Below are 18,607 nucleotides of genomic sequence, written 5' to 3'. Positions count from 1 at the left end.
TATTGTTTGGACTAATTACTCAAAGTATTATGTAAACTTCAGTAATTTAATTTCAAAATATTTTGTAAGGGACGCGGAGAATTTGGTGGGTCTTGGGCCTGAATTTGTCTTAATCAGTCCCTGGGCGTATCTATGGAAAGATGCGCCTATGCCAAATCACGTCCTTGCTCCCTTCCTGAAATATTTAGATTCTCTTTCTTTTGTTATACAATACGAAATAAAAACATAGTTTGAACTATTTAACGCTTTTGGCAACATTGCAAAAAAATTGCGTTGCATATTGCGTTGTAGGTCCGAATACATACTGGTCTATTTAATAAAATCAAATTATGAAAAATCCTCTTCGCATCATAATAGAACAAATTAGAGATAAAGCAAAAAAAAAATTAAGCNAGACCAAACAAACATATTTATCACATCCGATTTGGTATTAATTTATTCGTGGATATAATTACATTTATTCGATATTTTAATACTTACTAACGATAGATTAGAACAAACATCAATGTTTGGAGTATCGGGCAAATATATGCCAGGCAATGACACTTGACTTTAAAAAAACATCAGTGTAGAGTATACCGGGCAAATGCATACCGGGCAGTGGCACTTGACCTTAAAAAAACACCAGTGTAGGGTATACCGGGCAGTGGCACTTGACCTTAAGAAAACATCAGTGTAGGGTATACCGGACAGTGGCGCTTGACCTTAAAAAATATCAGTGTAGGGTATACCGGGAAAATGTATACCGAACAGTGGCACTGAATCTTAAAGAAACATCAGTGTAGGGTATACCGGACAATGGCACTTAACCAGACCTAGTATGACTACACCTTTGGTAAATGTCCGAAATATATACCAAGTCTAGTGCCACTTTTTATCACAGCTTAAATATTTAAAAAAAATTAAATAAAGTGTTTGAATCAATTTTAAACTGATAACGAAATTATTGCTTTAAACTTAAAAAAAATTATAATAAAAACTGCGCCAGATAAAAGTAATTGAAGTAGTTGCTTTATACAGCGCATGTACGGAAAGCACGCCTGGTGTTGCCATTGGTCGCAAAGACTCCACGATAAATTTCAGGTTAAGTTGCTTGTTTCGTTCCACGGCTAAAATCAGAAGACTTATAAAAAAAAAAAATTTGAAAAAGGAAAGGGAAGCTTTTTTTTTTGAACATGCAGCCTATCATGCAAAAATGCTAAATGTTTAAAAATCTCAATTTTGAATTTTTCGTCGCTTACACTAAATTTTTGATTTTACGGCAATACAGCTCTCCCTTGTTGAGGAATAGCAAAGAGGGCATAAAAATGACAAGTACAGAGTGTTTTATAAAAATTTGTTGCGCGATGCGAACACGCATATATTTATCCCCATTTGTCGAGAATTGCTACCGAGTTTCTCCAGAATCACTCTCCTAACTTTAAAAACTTCCATTGGCCACTTAAATCTCCAAGCTTGAGCATTATTGGACATATCTTAGACGCCTTTGTAAGACGCTGTTTATGAAAATGATCTCTTCTAACACGCACTTCGATTTATTTGTGGACTGCCCTGAAAGAGTCAGAGTCATTGTTGTTTGGATTGCCTATCAGCATACCTTCAAATATTAGACGAGACTGCGAATACTTTGTACGGCACGTTGTGGTATGGCACTGAGTGCTCGCGGGGGTCCAACACGATATTAGACAAATATGTAATTTTTTTTCCTGGCTCTTCGTTCTTTAGTGTACAATGAAGTAAGAAGTTGTTCTCCGGCATTTGAGATGGGAACGTGAAAAATCTTCGTCGAGATTCGATTACCCTGTGGCCAGAGGCGTATTCAGAGCCTGATTATCACCTAGGCCCAATGGGCATGGGCCTAGAGGGCCCACAATTTCTGACGGTCCTCAAAAATTAGTAAAAAATCTAATGAAAGGTAGGATAGCTTTGTGTTGGTTTAAGTACTAAATAAAAAATAATTACTGCTTACAATAAAAAAAAATAATTCAGCTAATCAGTGACTTCTAGCGAAAATCACTGATTTCAGTTTTTCGTGGTCATCAAACTATTTTTATTTTGACACAACATTGTTTTGTTGTTTTATATTTTACTTTAATTTATAGATACGTAAACTTTATCTTAGAAGAATAATCTTCAATTGTCTGCTTTCAAAATTTCTTAAAATGTTCATCTTGAATCATGAAGTTCGATAGATTCTTTTCGATTCTTTGGACTGATTACTCGAAATATTTCGTAAATTTAATTTCAAAATATTTTATAATGGGCCAGGACAATTTGGTGGGCCTTGGGCCTGAATTTGTCTTGCTTAGTCCCTGGGCGTATCTATGAAAGATGCGCCTATGGCAAATCTCGCCCTTGCGCCCTTCCTGAAATATTTATATTATCTTTCTTTTGTTATACAATACGAAATAAAAACATATTTTGAACTATTTAACGGTTTTGGCAATATTTCAAAAAAAAACTGCGTTGTATTTAAATGAAGTTAGATTAATAAATAAATGAAAATTAACTATAACAATAAAATTGTCTCTTTTTAATTGTAATGCATTCAAGTGTATTCATAATCATCATTGATTAGAAACAAAAAGTCTGTTTTATCATATTTATAGAAGATTCTATTGCTTTTTATCAGTTGTCAATAAAAATTTTGACAATAAGCACAATTATATTTTAAATTTTTTCAAGTATAATTTGGTAGCAAAAATACGCACTCACAACAAATGTAGCTCTGGTTTAAAGAAGAACTTTAAAATAACCGAATGATTACCCAATAACTTTTAAAATCAAAACTGAAGGAAATTGATTTTTTAAAATTAATCATGCTTTGCTAGCATCAAAACAGTAAAATCATCGCGATATAATAAATTCATTAAAGATCACAGTGCAAATATTTACGATTCGTTATGGCAATTACAAAAAAATAGCTACAATCAAATTATGTATTTTAGTTAGTTTATTTACTGTTCAATAAAAAAACCTAAGCTCTTAATATAATTAAGTTTTACAAACATCATATAATAACAGATAATAAGAAAAAATATACACATAATTACACACAAAACTCTGGACTAAATAGAGACAAAAATACATTCTTTAATGAGAAATAAATTAGAGGGAGTTGACGTTTTATTTTAAGAATATCTAGGAATAATTAATTTACTAACAGTGAAAAAAAAAGCAAATAGTAAAAAAATAGATCAGAATACATTCTGGTCTATTTAGTAAAATCAAATTATGAAAAAACCTCTTAGCATCATAATAGAATAAATTAGAGATAAAGCAAAAAAATTAAAAATTAGGCAGATTTGAATTATGCATTTTTAGACGTTCAGTGCGCAAAAAAATAATAAATAAACGGACCACCCTGATAACTTTTGATCTAATGATCAGATCTTCACGTTTTAGGACTCATTCTTAATGGTTCACAGGGGAGACTTCAAATATGCTCATTAATAACTGCAGGGGCGATATTTTAAGTTACCAAATCGGACACTGAAACGTACCTTCTCTGAATAAACATTTTTTTTCGACAGATTCGAATTTCTTGACTCCAAAATATAGGGAGTAGCCGCAATCTGAGAAATAACTGGAGAGCTTTTTCAAGCAGATTGAAAAAATTTTGCGCACAATTATAAAGGTCGTATATACTTGTGTGAATTGTCTGAAAATAATTTTGCAGTAAATACTTTTTATTTTATTTAATAATAGTTGGAAAAAAATTTGAATTGTAAGGCATGAATTTTTATATCGTTTTAAAAGAAGGTAATTTAACATAAAATACAAAATTAGTAATTGATCGAATAGTGCCTGAGAAATCAAATTTTAAATATGCGACTTTTTTTAAAATTCGATTTTTCAGGAATCCGAACTCCGTGTTCAAACATGAATTTAGACCAACCTGCATAAAAAGATTAAAAAAAAAAAACTTTTTAAAGTTTAAAAAAAAAAATTCAAGAAAATGATAAATGTAAATCATTGGAATATTTCGGGAAAAGAGGCCTTTTTGTATCTTTATGAAAATACATTATAAGAATGCGTATGCTTCATAATTAAACAAGCTCTAATTTTTCTATACATGAGATGCATATTGTTTCTTTTTTTAATATTATTAAAATAAAGATATTATTCAATGAAAAAATAACTGTTATTGTCACTTTAATGATACTCCTTTTTGAGAAACAATTGATTGTTGGTTATTTGGTTATAAACTACATATTATAACCTTAATCTTATTTTGTTACTATTTTACTTTGATTTTATAGGAAACAAATATAATATATAAATAAAGGACACTTTATGAACCCTTCAAAAAACAATATAACATTTTTTTAAAGTAATGGGATCTGTAGTACTATAAGTGTAATGTAAGTGATACATATTGTAGAAGACTTTATGAAATTTGAGAAACTGTAATTATATAATCTATTTTTTTTAAAGGAAGAAAATGGCAATCTGAAATAAAAGAAAAGATATAGGAGAAATATTACAAAATTTTGTGCCCGAGATGCTATGGAAGCGTGTTTTATAAATATTAAATATAATTTAAGAATACAAAGCAAACATGTCTTTATAAATTAAAAAAAATCGTTTTTTTTTCAAATTGTAAGTATACGGATTATTGAAACTTATACTTAAAGCGTTAAAATATAATAAAAATTGTGAGTGAATAATACTTCTGTGGCTTAGAGTACAAAAAAATAAGCAATGTCAACAACAGATGATATGTTCCTTAATCCAAAAAAATCGAACTTTTATAAGTAGTTGAACTCAAAATCTATCTATTAATAAATAGAAAGAAAAACATTTCTCAATAGTTGGCGTCATTTGCTGAATGTAAAGAATGTTACGTAATATACACAATAATATTTATTTATCGCAATTATTTTTCAGGAAACTTAAAAAATTATGTTCCCAATAACATTTGAAATTTTAACATTCGTATGTTTTTAATTTTCGTTGTTATTAATTTTAATAATAATGCATCAACGAGTATTTAATTCTACAACATTTACGTTTTTTATTTCCAAAAACTCAGTGTGCACATTAATTGTTTTGTCATAAAACAGTAATAATAAAAACACAAAATAGTATAAATTCTAATTTATAACCTTATAAGAAGGGAGAGCAAATGTACCTCTCGATCTAGCTCAGCTATTACCAACTGGCGGCCGCGAAGCTTTTTTTTGTGGCCTGCGAACTAAAATATATTATTTGTCATTTTTCGTAAAAACTCTATATGGGGTTAAAATACTTCTTCCTCGTTAAAAAAAAGAAAGAAAAAAAAGAAGAAGAAAAAAATCCTAATTTCTTTGTTTTTGTGAAATTTAACATATCAACGGTGCGAACAAATTTTCTCAGGTTTTGTATCCAAGAAAATATTTACACAAATACAAAGATTGTCGTGTATGTGGCTCTTTTTAATTCGTTTTATTGTATTTTGTGAATATAATTTAGCATGTGCGTAGCAGAAATTTTCTCGAAGAAATTCTCCGATGTAACTTTTTGAAATCACTCATTTTGGACGAAATTATTTACATTTGTAAATTTTGTGACCAGAATTTTTTAATATGCAATGAAATATTTTTAAAAATCTACTTCTTATTTTAATTTGTAATTCAATACCTTTGTTTTGTACAACTTGATAAAAATCTGACAGTAATATTTAATGTTCCTTCAAACATAAGAGAGTCCTGCATAAAATTTTGATAAAGTTGCTGCCAGCCTTGACTGGTGTTTTTAATTGCGGCCCCCGGCCTCATATAAGTTGGAAACCCCTGATCTAGATGTACAGAAATGCGAACTGGCTTAATGAGAAATTTTTTTCTTATGGTAGCAAAATATATGCTTTAATGTTTGATTCTTGGTTTATGTAAATTTGATATAAAATGATTTTTTCCGCCACTAGATATATATATTATTTGAAATTTCGTGTGAAAGACAGTTTCATTTCAATTATCTCGTGGTAAGCATTTTAAATTTTACCAAAATTATCTAAATTTGGTACTTCATTCTTTACCACTTAATAAAATATTTCGGAGAAATCTTAGCAGTTGGCATCCTTGCATATAGACACCATTTCTAGAAAATATAACGCTAACTAATAATTTAAATACAATGCATCTATTTAAATATTTAGGAAATGATTACCTACAATCAACTAAGAAAATCCTTTCAGTACCCGTTGCGTTGTTCACTAAAATAGTTGAATCAACTGTAAATGTAAAAGCCCAGAAGCTGTAACGATCCGATCAAATATCAAAATGGATTATAAAAATTCAAAACAGACTTTAAATATTTGATTTTCTTGAATTAAACTTTGAAATAGCAATAAAAACGAGCAGGATTTTTTTTATGATCGTGAGCTTGTCTTGTCTTGTCATTCAAACTGGTTATGAGTGTGAGCACCTTATTACACTTACGTCAATAGTGGTATTCATTGTTAAATCGTTTCATTGGTTCAAATTAGTTGTTAGAGGCACCTCCTATTTTTAGTATTTCATACTTTAGTGGAGGCAGTTCTCACCATGGGTTGCAAAAATCTTCTTTTGTGGAAGAATTTATGATAACTTACAACAGGGGTTGTATTTGAAATCTATTCAACAGACTCCGAAAACGTTTTTTAAAGATATCTTAACCACTGATAAAATAGAAGATTTACAGGCATTTTACTACAGAATAATTAGTCTAGGCTAGACTGGGACACCCCATGGTTTTCACATTTCTCTGTCCTCTGGTCTCTGGTCATCACCAAAGATCTGTATCTGCCTGAATAATTGCTCTTTCCTTCCCGGATAATTGCCCTTTTAGAACGACTACTCTCTTGCAATGTGATATGAAGAGGAGGAACAAATTGTTTACCTCGTCTCTTAGCTTGTGGTTGTGGAAAAATGAATAAAATAATGACTTATTCAGGGATCATGGATTCTCTACATTCTACTCCTACATTCTGTTCTTACTGGGAACCGTGTCTTTACGATCATATAACCAATTACAAGCTTAGGCAAAATGATGTATCTGTTCTACGTTTTAATCAGAAATACATTTTGTGAAATTCTAGTTGTGTTTATTTTTCACTTCTTTTTATTTAGTTAAAAGATTTGAAATCAGATATAGAGCTAAAACACTTAGAAATCAAGGAGAATTAGAAGAAATTTATTTTAAGATTGGAATATACTACTTTATCTTTTTTAAAAATTGGTTTAAAATAGTTTTTTTTTTAGAATATAAAAACATAGAAAATGAGTCTTACCATTATTTCACAGTACATTCTTCGAATATGAGTGCAAAACCTGTTGCAATTTATTTAATTGTTGCAATTGTTTTTAACACTAGATAGCCCAAGGAAGTCATTTTGTCTGCTTTTTAACTGCTTTTTTATTTGAAAAAAATTTACAAATAATAATGCATAAATTAATTTTTTTCCAAGGGAAATATTTTTTTTTATTTTTAATATTTACTAACAACTTTTACATAACTGTAAATAATATAAAAAATTAATTAAACAAATTTCTTCACACATTAGTTATTATTTCACAATGCAGTCATTTTGACTGCTTTTGGGCAATATAGGTATGTACTAAGTTTCAGTCTTTCTAGTGTTAATTGTTTACAATTTACCGCTACAATTATTTAACTCTTTGTTAACTACGAGAAAATTAATAAATTTACTTTAAAACATTAGAATAGTTTTTTTTCTCCATGCTCTTAAAAAAAACTGTGTACCTGCTTTGCCAAAAAATAGCTTTTTTTCCCCACACTACACCTATTTATTTACAACATAAAGTCTATATATTGCGTCACACTTGAGAGTAAGTGTGACATCACACATTTTGGTTAAAAACATATTCGAATTCGTCTGGAAGTCAGCAGATTACATATTTTTATTCCTTTTAGTTCTTATATTTTTTTCTAATTTATTTTTCGATCGAAATAAGTACACGATTATTCTTTGTCGTTATGCTCGCCAACGCAATTAAAAAAACGAAATTTGAAATATTATTTACAACACGTGTTTTGTTTCTGTACTATTATATTATAATCGTCGTTGAGCATCCGACCCAATTTTTGGGACTACTAATGCTCAACTAAGTAGCCTTGCAATTTTGAACCCAATCCAGAAGATAAGGGAACTCCTGGATCAGGTATTGGGAGAACTTTGCTCTAGTGGTGAACTTTTTGATGGAACTAACCCGCATTTACGTTACAGGGAGGGGAAGACCACGAAAACCTTCCACGGTTAGCCTGACAGCAAGTAGACTCTAATCCGTGATCCGTCTACCGCTAAGGATATTTTACCTCAGCACTGTGGTCGGTGCAAGCGGAATTCGTATCGACCATCGTTGGATTCGAACCCGGTACACCTCATTGGAAGACAAATGCTCTATCGCCATTACGGCTCACTCTATTTTATGGAAATAAATTTTAGTAAAGTTACAAAATTACTTAGTGATAGTTAAATTATTAAAATAATACATACATAGAGATACATAATAATTACATAGAGTGGAAAATCACGAAAACCCACGGTTAGCCTGACGGCAAAGGGACTCTAACCCATGATCCGTCTACCACTGAGGATATTTCCTGTCAGCACTGTGGTCGGTGCAAGCCGGATGCGGAATTCGTATCGACTGGGATTTCAACGCGGTTCCCGTTCTATCCCCTGAGCCATCGAGGCTCGTTTCTGAACTACTGGTATTTAATTTAGACATAATAAAAACTTTGCTGGCTTGGCTATTCCTTTTTTATCTTTTTTTTTTTTTACTTCACACCAGAGGTCACCAATGTGGTCAATAACGATCCTTGGGGTCAATATAGTATAATTAGGAGTTCATCCGATCTAGGAGATCAATGAATGAATTTGAATACCAAACTATCAAATCGCAAAGATTTTAAAAACTAAGCGATGATTTTAAAATACGCTTAGAGATATTATCGAGCCATTTTCCGTTCAATATTAAAAATAGCGTCTGTCATTTGCAAATGGAAGTCATAGTCATCGAATTATTAGTTGACCTTGAAGCAAAGATGCATTTTAATAATTTAACTGTGAGTAAATTCTAGAATATTACGAATTTCAGACGGTTATGCAGCACAAATATTCGAAAGTACTGCAGAGAAATAAATAAAGCGAACATGGATATTCGAATTTGGTTGATGCGTTGTTTCGTTATTTACAGTTTTTTCCTAATTCCACAAAATTACGGGTTCTAGCAAAACATATACCAAAGTGATTAAATTGGTTCTCTTTTGTAAATTCTGGAATTTTCAAGCTCTCAAGCTGTAATTTACGAAGTCAATCATATTTAAAGAAGGGTTTTACTTTATTTCGTTCCCCCCCCTTTTTTTTTTTTTTTTTTTAAAGTTTGTTCTTTCTTTTTTTTTAGAGTTGCATTCCCCAATAGTTTCAGCTGCTATAAAAAAGCATAAATAATGTGACTAATCTTTATTTTATTTACACCATGACATAAGTTTGATACTTTTTTATATGTAGATAAAAATTTTCATATTTTTAATAGAAATATTTTCATGTAGTTAATTATTTTATAAACTTTCAATTTAACAGACTTCAGGCCTGAAAGCGGGACGGAAAAGAGAAAATACTGGTAGAAGAACTATTTCAATATTAGATAATATTCGGGAAGAGTTAAGCTATTCTCAACAATAACAATTCACTGTAGGGAAATTTATCATGGCGAAGAAGAAATTCAATATAAAAATTGCATCCGTAAAAACAATTGGTAGTTATGGATTTTTATTATTCTGGGATTAACTAAAAAATGAAATTTATTTGTTATCAGTTTTTACTCTTTTCCGTCTCGATATATATGGTCTTTCAGCCCTGACCACAATGTATTCGAATGAACTTCAATGCATGTCATAATTAAATATGTGCTAGTTAAAATATAGAAATTTAATTAGTGAAATATGTATCAATTTATGTTATTATTTATTTATGTCAACTTATGTATATATATGTCAAATTATGTTTATATTTATATATATCAACTTAGATTCGATGAATCAGATATTCAAATGTTATATTTACTCAAGCAAAGTGCTTGTTTTTCTATTAGCTACCACATCGACTGCTAAATTCAAAATGTTATTACTATAAATTTTCTGTAAATTTCTAGATGTATGGGATAGGGGCCGCTAAGTGGCCCAGGTGCCCAATTTTTGTAAATAAAGTAAGTAAGTAAANTTTCTTGGTATAAAAATTCTAAAATTCTTGGTATAATATCGAAAAAAGTAAAGGTTTTTTAAAACGCAACGAAATCACCCACTGTCTCAGAATATTCTAAATATAAAAATAATGAAGCAACATTATTTATTACTTCTGAAAAGGCTAAATTATGCCGAAATCGACTATTTCTTAGAAGTACATACTTAACTTCCTCTCATTAGAGCAGCACACTCTTTCTTACGCAAACAGTAAAATGTTCTTTTTTCTCCCCTCTTTAATTTAGCCTTCTAAGTCCTTGGGATTTTTTTTTAAAAAAAATCTTTGAATAATAAATCTCCCAAGACCTTCCGAATCTTATTTCATGGACACAAAAACATTAAAATTATGAAAAAAGCTAGTTCTAAGATTTGGATTTTTATAATTAAAATATTTTGAAAGTATTCCGAACAGACTATTCAGGTCATTATTTTTGAGTCTTGATCTATATTTAAGAAAATAAAACATAAAAATCTGTTTTTTTTTTCTTCTTTTTCTTTTGTTTTAAATCTGATTTTTTTTCTTACAAATACAATTCAAAGCTCTGGTAAAATAGATTAATAGTTCTTAATAATATTTAAAAACTAGATTATAACTTGAGTATTTTATATTGCTAACTAAAATGGTTAGAATAACTAGATAATTATTACCTTGTTAACTTTGTCTTTGTTATTTATTAATTTGCTAAGTTTAATTGTTAAATTAAATATTGTCTTTTTCCTCCCTTGCCCTAAAAATCACTACATTTATAAGTGCAGTATATGAGCAACAAGTTCTCCATTTTTAAGCTATTATTCCCACTTTGGAAAAAGAAAAATAATAATTTAAAGAAAAGGAATATGTTATTTACTTTACAATACTGTTAAAAAAAACATTTATTTTTATTAAATATTGACCACGACCGGAGTTCGAACCTCGGACCTTCCGGGACTAGCAATTTCTAGATTCTTATTACTTAACCTTTACTGCCACATCATACCCAGCTGTTAACACAAACGTTAGTAATTATATGAATTTAAGAGCAGATTAAATTCAGGCTGTTGGGCAGAAGAGTAATTAAATATTATTCGAATGAAATCTGATCTTTTTTTAAAAAAAATGAATTAATATGTAAGAATAATTTAAAGTTCGGAATGGAACTTTGCCCATATCATACGGTTTAGCAAATTTATTACTCCAATGAGTTAGCTCTGGCATCTCCAGGATTAGCAACTCCCTCTGGAGCTCCTGAAACTGGACTGGACTTCTTTGCTTTAAATGCAGCATCTTGGGGCCGGGATAGCCTGGTTGATAGGGCACTGCGGCCCACGTTCAAAGGGTCGTGGGTTCGATCCCCGCCTGTTGAAGACTCCCTGTGTAGTAAATGGTGACTGATGCACGTTAAATCTGTCGGGGTCCTAAAGTCCTCCATGTTCCCATAACAAATCAATATCTCTGGGGATACTGATCCAGGCAGGAGTTTCCTTGTCTTCTGGATTGGTTAAAAATTACAAGGCTACGGAGTTGAACATTAGTAGTCGTAAACCCAAAATTGGGTCGACTGTTCAGTGACGTTTATAAAATAAAATGCAACATTTTCACCTCGAGGTGCAACATCAGAAGATGTTGTTGGGGAAGATGGTGTCAGGGAATTTTCTAAAATTGCTCGAAAATTCGATAATAAATCTTATTATATTATGGTTTAATAATCTACAGACAATACTTTTAAAGCTAGTTATTTTCTTAAAAATTGTATTAAATTGAAATACTGTAAATACTGATACGTTTTGTTAATATTTTCAACTTATCGAAAGATTAACCCATGAGATACTTACTGTCAATTGATAATTTTTTTAAACAATAAATTTTGTAATTGTATATACAATTGAAAATATATAAAAAGTTCCTTTTAGTCAAATTCTAATAAAACTTGGTATGTTAATTAATTGTTTTTTTAAAAAATATTCAATTACGTACGAATTATTAATTAATTAGTTTAAATTCGTGTTCAGCAGCAGGATATTACATTAAAAAATGCATAAAAATTATCTTTGGAGCCATCTTTATCTAGAATATAATGTTAAATGCGCATTTAAAATCAGGTTCTAGGAAAAGAAGAGATCAAAAATAGTTCACTTCTAAGAAATCACGTGTTTCTGTGCATCATATCGATTTGTTGCATCAAACGATTCTATAAATAGCTTGTTTTTAAAATCGTTCTCGTATTTTCAATTTTTAAGTTTGATTTGTGGTAAAATAGGGCTTTAACTTATATATTATGCGCATCAAATATGGTGCAGAATGAATCAACAATTCTTTAAATGTAATTTTCAAAATATTAGAAATAAAATTATAAAAAATACGTTAATGCAGAAATAATCTTTGTAATGAAATTAAGAAAGTAGAGAGCTTCAACCATTTTGTCAACTTGTAGTGATGCTTCCATTCCATACATCATTATTTGTAAGCTCCGTTGCCAAGGCAACGAAACGCTTCTTAGAAAATCGCGTGGGAAGCAGGGGGGCGGTATAATTATAGAAAAGAGTATGTTATTCGAGAAGATGGGTAACGATCGATTTTATTGTAAATGGCAATGCATAAGTTTGATGAACAGCAAAATATACCAACATCTTCATAAATTCCCTATTTTCATTTTGTTAATAATATTGGAGGGTTTGTTCTTACATATAAAAACTTGCTTTATCGTCTGCAGGGCAATTTCGAATGGCGGTTAAAAATAAATAAATAATAAAGCGCGGGAGAAAACAATACTAGAAAAAACTCCCTTTCAGGGAATGCAATACTGGGAGAGTTCATGGCTAATTCTACTTAAACAAAATTGGAGTGTTGAAAAAAAAAAATGAATTCAGTTATAATATGTATGTAGCAGATAAAATGTATGGTATGTTCTCTAACTTAAAATAAAATAACCCTGTTACGGGGAAGAAAAAAATAAATCTATTCCTTTCCTTACCTCACAAAAAGAATTTTTCTTTTCACGCTATTCTTGTGCCCGTAATTGCTACCGTAATAGATATTTTTGCATTTTATCGTTGTAATTTCGAACTTAAAATAAATGGAAATTAATACGAATATTGAGTTGGATGACGTTCTCAATGAAGTACATTTTTCATGAAAATATCCATTATCATTATTATTTAAATTTTTTAATCATCAGTTAACCATTGTAAGGAGAAAAAAGAACTTTTGTAAAAATGTAGCGCTTAGAAATGGAAACAATGAGAGGACAAAACAATGGAACTAAACTCATTTTTCATTTAATTTTGAAATATTTCACAGAAATAAAACATTTTTCCTCTGTTTCGACGCAATCGAAATTTTTCAATACCATACATTTATAAATAAAGTATTACAACAATAACATTTATATAAAAGCAAGCTAGTATTTCTGCACAACTTTGTAGAATGTAATTTTATGATAATGTGCATATTTCCTTTTCCTGTTTCCTAAAAAAAGATTTAAAAAAAAAAAGAAGAAAAAAAATTTCACAATTTGTGAAAAGTTCTTTTCTAGAAATAAACTGGATCCATAGTTCAGGCCTGTAGTTTTCTAAACTTATTCAATTATTCATTCATGGAAGAAGAAAAAAAGAATGTTTGCAATCTTTGTCATCATTGTTTCATTCTTAAAACAGTCATTTAAATTCACTTATCCTTCAAATAGTTTTTACTTTCTATTTCATTAATAATTATGTATTTTCACAAATATTGCGTAAAGTTATTCACAACCTATGAAATACATTTGAAAAAACAATTTCTAACAAGTTATAAGTAATCAAATTTAGAGTTTTTTAGTAATCAAACTTAAAGTGTTACTTTTCCAAATAATATTTAAAATATTTCAATTGTATAAAAATTTTCCTGCAAAGTAAATCTTTGTAGAAAATGATATGCTTTATTCCAAAATTATAAAAAATGTTCCCTTTATCCATAGATAACGTTTAGTAGTCTAAAAGTCGGGTAAAATATTCCCAACTGTACGAAAAAAAAGGGTTTTAAAGTCTGTTTACTCATGCTTGATCCTTTATATTGAGGAGAAAACATGAGTAAAGAAACATTCTATGTGAGGGCCAAAAAACCAATTATATATATTTTATTTGCAAAAATAAAATTTAGTAAATGAATATAATGTAATGTTTAAAAAAATTATACATGAAATATAATTTATGAATAGAGCTTATATCTAATGTGCAATCATTTAAAACCTTTCCCACAAAAAAAGTAATAATATTGATTTAATTATCTCAGAAATGTTTAATTATCTCAGATGTGTCTTTAGTAGCTTGAGAAATTGATCAGTCCCACGTTAATAAGACCATAATATTTAAATAAATTGTCCTGAATGATATGAAAACCCTCTTTCCAAGGTCAATTTTTCTCTTTTCTATATATCCACCAGCATGTAATGTTCTCATTTTTGGACCCTTATTTTAATAAAATTCTATTATTTCTCCATGTTGTGTCTTTTTCAACGTCACCAAAACTATAACATTTAGAAACTTAAAATTACATAGTAAAAAAATGTAAAAGGAGTAAGATGGGATAAAAAAAATTAATGTTCGCTAACAAGTTTGACAATTATTTAATGTTATGTTTGTGATAAAAAAAAATACCATACGGACAGCTCTACAGACCACATGAATGCAATTACAGAGTTGAAAGGGCCATATTTATTTATAAACTTAACACACAGTTTTTCTCAAAATTCTAATTTACTACAAAGTTATTGCAATTTTAAATGCTTTTTTTTCTCAAATTTTTGCTTACTTTTTTTCTTTACGTTTATTTTGTTTTGCTACTCAAAAATTATAGGATTTAAAATTGTGAAATTACGATGGGTTGTAGAAAAATGTACAAGGAATACGATGGAATTAAAAAAAAAAGAGATTTTAAATTAAAGTTAACTTGTAGGAGAAATTAGCATTAAATTAACTTTTTAAAATGATAACTTGTAGGGGGGAAAATACAATATTTGGCCGCTCTGAAATTCACTTTGTTTTAGAAGCTAGCACTCGAGTAGATGTCAACTAAAAGTAGCAAAAAAAAAGAGAGGAAAAGATTACATGTTGCCAAATATCTTAACATTTATTTGAAATTTTTAAAAATGAAAGAACTAAATAAAGAGCGAAAAAAAAAAACTGTTTCCTATTTGAATTAAAAACCCGATACCTACGCCTTCAATTGCGAATGTGCGTTCATGAAACATGGGTGTAATTTCAATGAAAAGGAACAAATTTTGCTCTGTAATTTTCGTTGTTCTTTATTTCTCAGAGAAAATAAAAAAAGCATTAAACTCTTGAAAATCGAAAATATTCGATAGTTTCCGAGCATTTCTTAAATTAAATATTCGCTGTCCAGATAGTTGAAGGTCTGAAAAACAAATTCGTAAAATACAAAAATGATTCAGAATGACAAATTAGCTCATGTAAACATCATTAAATATTTCTTAATAATAATAATTCATGTTTAAATAAGCCAAATTGTTTTTTATTTTTTATTCGCAACCATTTTGAACATATGATTAAATTAAGTTCTCCAATAAAGTAGTAACTATATGTAAAGAAAGTAGTTTGTAGTCACAACATTTAAAAAACGTTGTAGTTAACTATATTAATAACAAATTAGTTGTAATTGTCATGTGAAAAATGCATATCATATGACCTAACATTCAAAAACTAAATTATTATCTCATTTAATCCTTTTTTCAGTAAATAAATATCATTACTATAATCGGATATCTTTTTATACCACTACCTTGCCTTGCATCGAGTGCAGAATGAAATCTATCTTTAGAGATTACTTCTACATCTGCCTAACTTATCAGCAGCATAGAATATAAAAACGGTTATGGTTGATATTGTTTTAAATTCATTAAAATTCGTTATTATTTCTCTCCCCTTCTTTTCAGCCAACACCTTTGCATGTGTAAGGCTGAGAAAAAGAGCCTTGGCAATAAATTAAATCAATTAATAGCCAATATGTGGGATTCCTTAACTTTCCTCTGCGAAAATTATTCTACTGAATACACGACTCTTTATTTTGATTTCTTAGTGTGGTTTGGCCCTGCAGCCTGAGCCATTTTCCAAATTATTTTTATAACAATAGTTGAACAGTAGACCCAATTTTTTTAATTTACTGCTGTCATTGTTCAACTTGTACTTTCGAACCTAATCCAGAAGACAAGGGTACTCCTGGATCAAGTATTAAAGGAAATGTGTCTTCATGGAGGACTTTTTAATGGAACTAACCCGCATTTGTATTACATGGAGAGTATAACCTCCCACGGTTAATCTGAAAGCAAGGGAACTCTTACTCATGATCTGTCTACTACTGACAAGGGAAACTAGGGAAGTGTGACTCGCCAATTTTGAAATAAACTAGTGGGATGTATACCTTATAAGGAATAATTTTAAGGGGAAACATTCGTTTCAGCCCATAGAAGGTCCTATGAGAGATAAAAAATATAATTCAATATATAGAAAAATCGGTATTTTATTACTTCAATGCAGACTATTAGTGATTGTCTCATACTCCAATTAAATTTGTGGTACTTTCACGTACTATATAATGCATATTTATTGTCAAAATTGATTTCGAAAACTTTATATATCTGTAGTTTATCAGAAAAACCTGCTAGGTTAATTTTTAAAAAAAATTCACATCAAATTTTAAATTTTTTTTTAAATTGTCCAAATTAATTGGAGGTGATTGCAAATTAATTAATTAATTAATAACTAATTAACAATTAATTAACAATTAATTAATAATTAATTCATTTTCTGAATAATTTATTAATTAGCAAATTAATTAATTATCCAATTAATTACAAATAAATTGGAGTATGAGACAATTACAATAACTAATAGTCTGCATTGAAGTAATAAAATACCGATTTTTCTATATGTTGAATTATTTTTTATCTCTCACAGGACCTTCTATGGGCCAAAACGAATCTTTCCCCCTCAAATTATTCCTCATAAGGCATACATCCCACTAGTTTATTTCAAAATTTGCGTGTCACACTCACACTTCCCTAGTTTCCCTTGTGAGAATATTTTACGGCAACATAGTGGTCGATGCGAGCCGGGTGCAGAATTCGAACCTGGTTCATCTCATCGGGAGGCTCTATCTCCTAAACCACCTCGATTCCAAATTTATTACTTGTTGTTGTTTTATTTTTTTATAACCGTCGTTGAACAGCCGACGCAATTTTGGGTTTACGATTACTAATGCTAATGTTCAAATCCGTATCCTTGTAATTTTGAATCCAATCCAGAAGACAAGGGAACTCCTGAATCGGGAAAAATTTGCCTTCGTGAAGGACGTTTTGATGGAACTAGCTCGCATATGCGTTACATTGAAAGGAAACCTCCCACGGTTAGCCTCACGGCAAGGAGACTCTAACTCATGATCCGTCTACCATGGAGGATATTCTATGCCTGCACTGTGGTTGGCGCAAGCCAGAAGCGGAATTCGTATCAACCGGCCATCGCATGAATTCGAACCCGGTTCACCTCATTAGAAGGCGAATGCTCTATCCCCTGAGCCATCACGGCTCTGTTGTTGTTTTCTTATGCAACTTGTCAACACTGATTAGCCTATTTTAAGGCAAAGGGGTGCGCTTCTTCTTGTTTCCTAGTGGCGCCATCTATGACCAAGAATATCGATTATTTGATTATGTAAATTTGTATTAGAAATGAAGATAAATTTTTTTGGAGCTCCATATTTACTAGAATAAAAAAATTTGTTTATCAATCTAAATTGATTTTTCAATAGAAAAGAATAATTGGAGAACTGAATAATATTTATTTTCTTCAATGATTGCCAAACTTCATTCAAAAATTTCTTCAAGCACTATTCTCTAGAACAGCCAATTCTTCTTCAACAAATAATCACCAACTCCAGGATAAATATTATATTAATACTGCCTACATCAAACTACGGCAATCACCCAATTTTCATCATAAGTATTTTATAGCTTCAAAAATTATTTTCTTCACAGTAATTAACTACAAAAATCATGAATTTTTTTCCGATTAAGTTTTGAAACAATCTGTAGGTGATAAAAATCAAATATTGCATTTATATGAGTTAACTTATGCGCGAATTCAATATTTTTTTTTTTTCATTCCTATTAGAGTTTAACCAAATGTTCTTTTGAGAACTCGTTCGAATGTAAACAAATATGGTTTTTAGTCTCCTACACACTTGAAAGAGAAGCGCAGAAGTAGTAGTGGGGCCTCTCGATAAGGGGATAACTAAATTCCTTCACGAAGGCGTCAATGACCACAAACAACCTTACGCTCCAGAAATTATCACTCAAATTTTAAGTGACAAAAAGTCTTAGTGTCATTCCATGCTATCTTAGTTTTCAATCGGTGATTA

Source organism: Parasteatoda tepidariorum, chromosome 4 (assembly GCF_043381705.1).
Source record: "Parasteatoda tepidariorum isolate YZ-2023 chromosome 4, CAS_Ptep_4.0, whole genome shotgun sequence".
Classification (NCBI taxonomy): domain Eukaryota; kingdom Metazoa; phylum Arthropoda; class Arachnida; order Araneae; family Theridiidae; genus Parasteatoda; species Parasteatoda tepidariorum.
Note: the sequence above shows the minus strand (reverse complement) of the source record.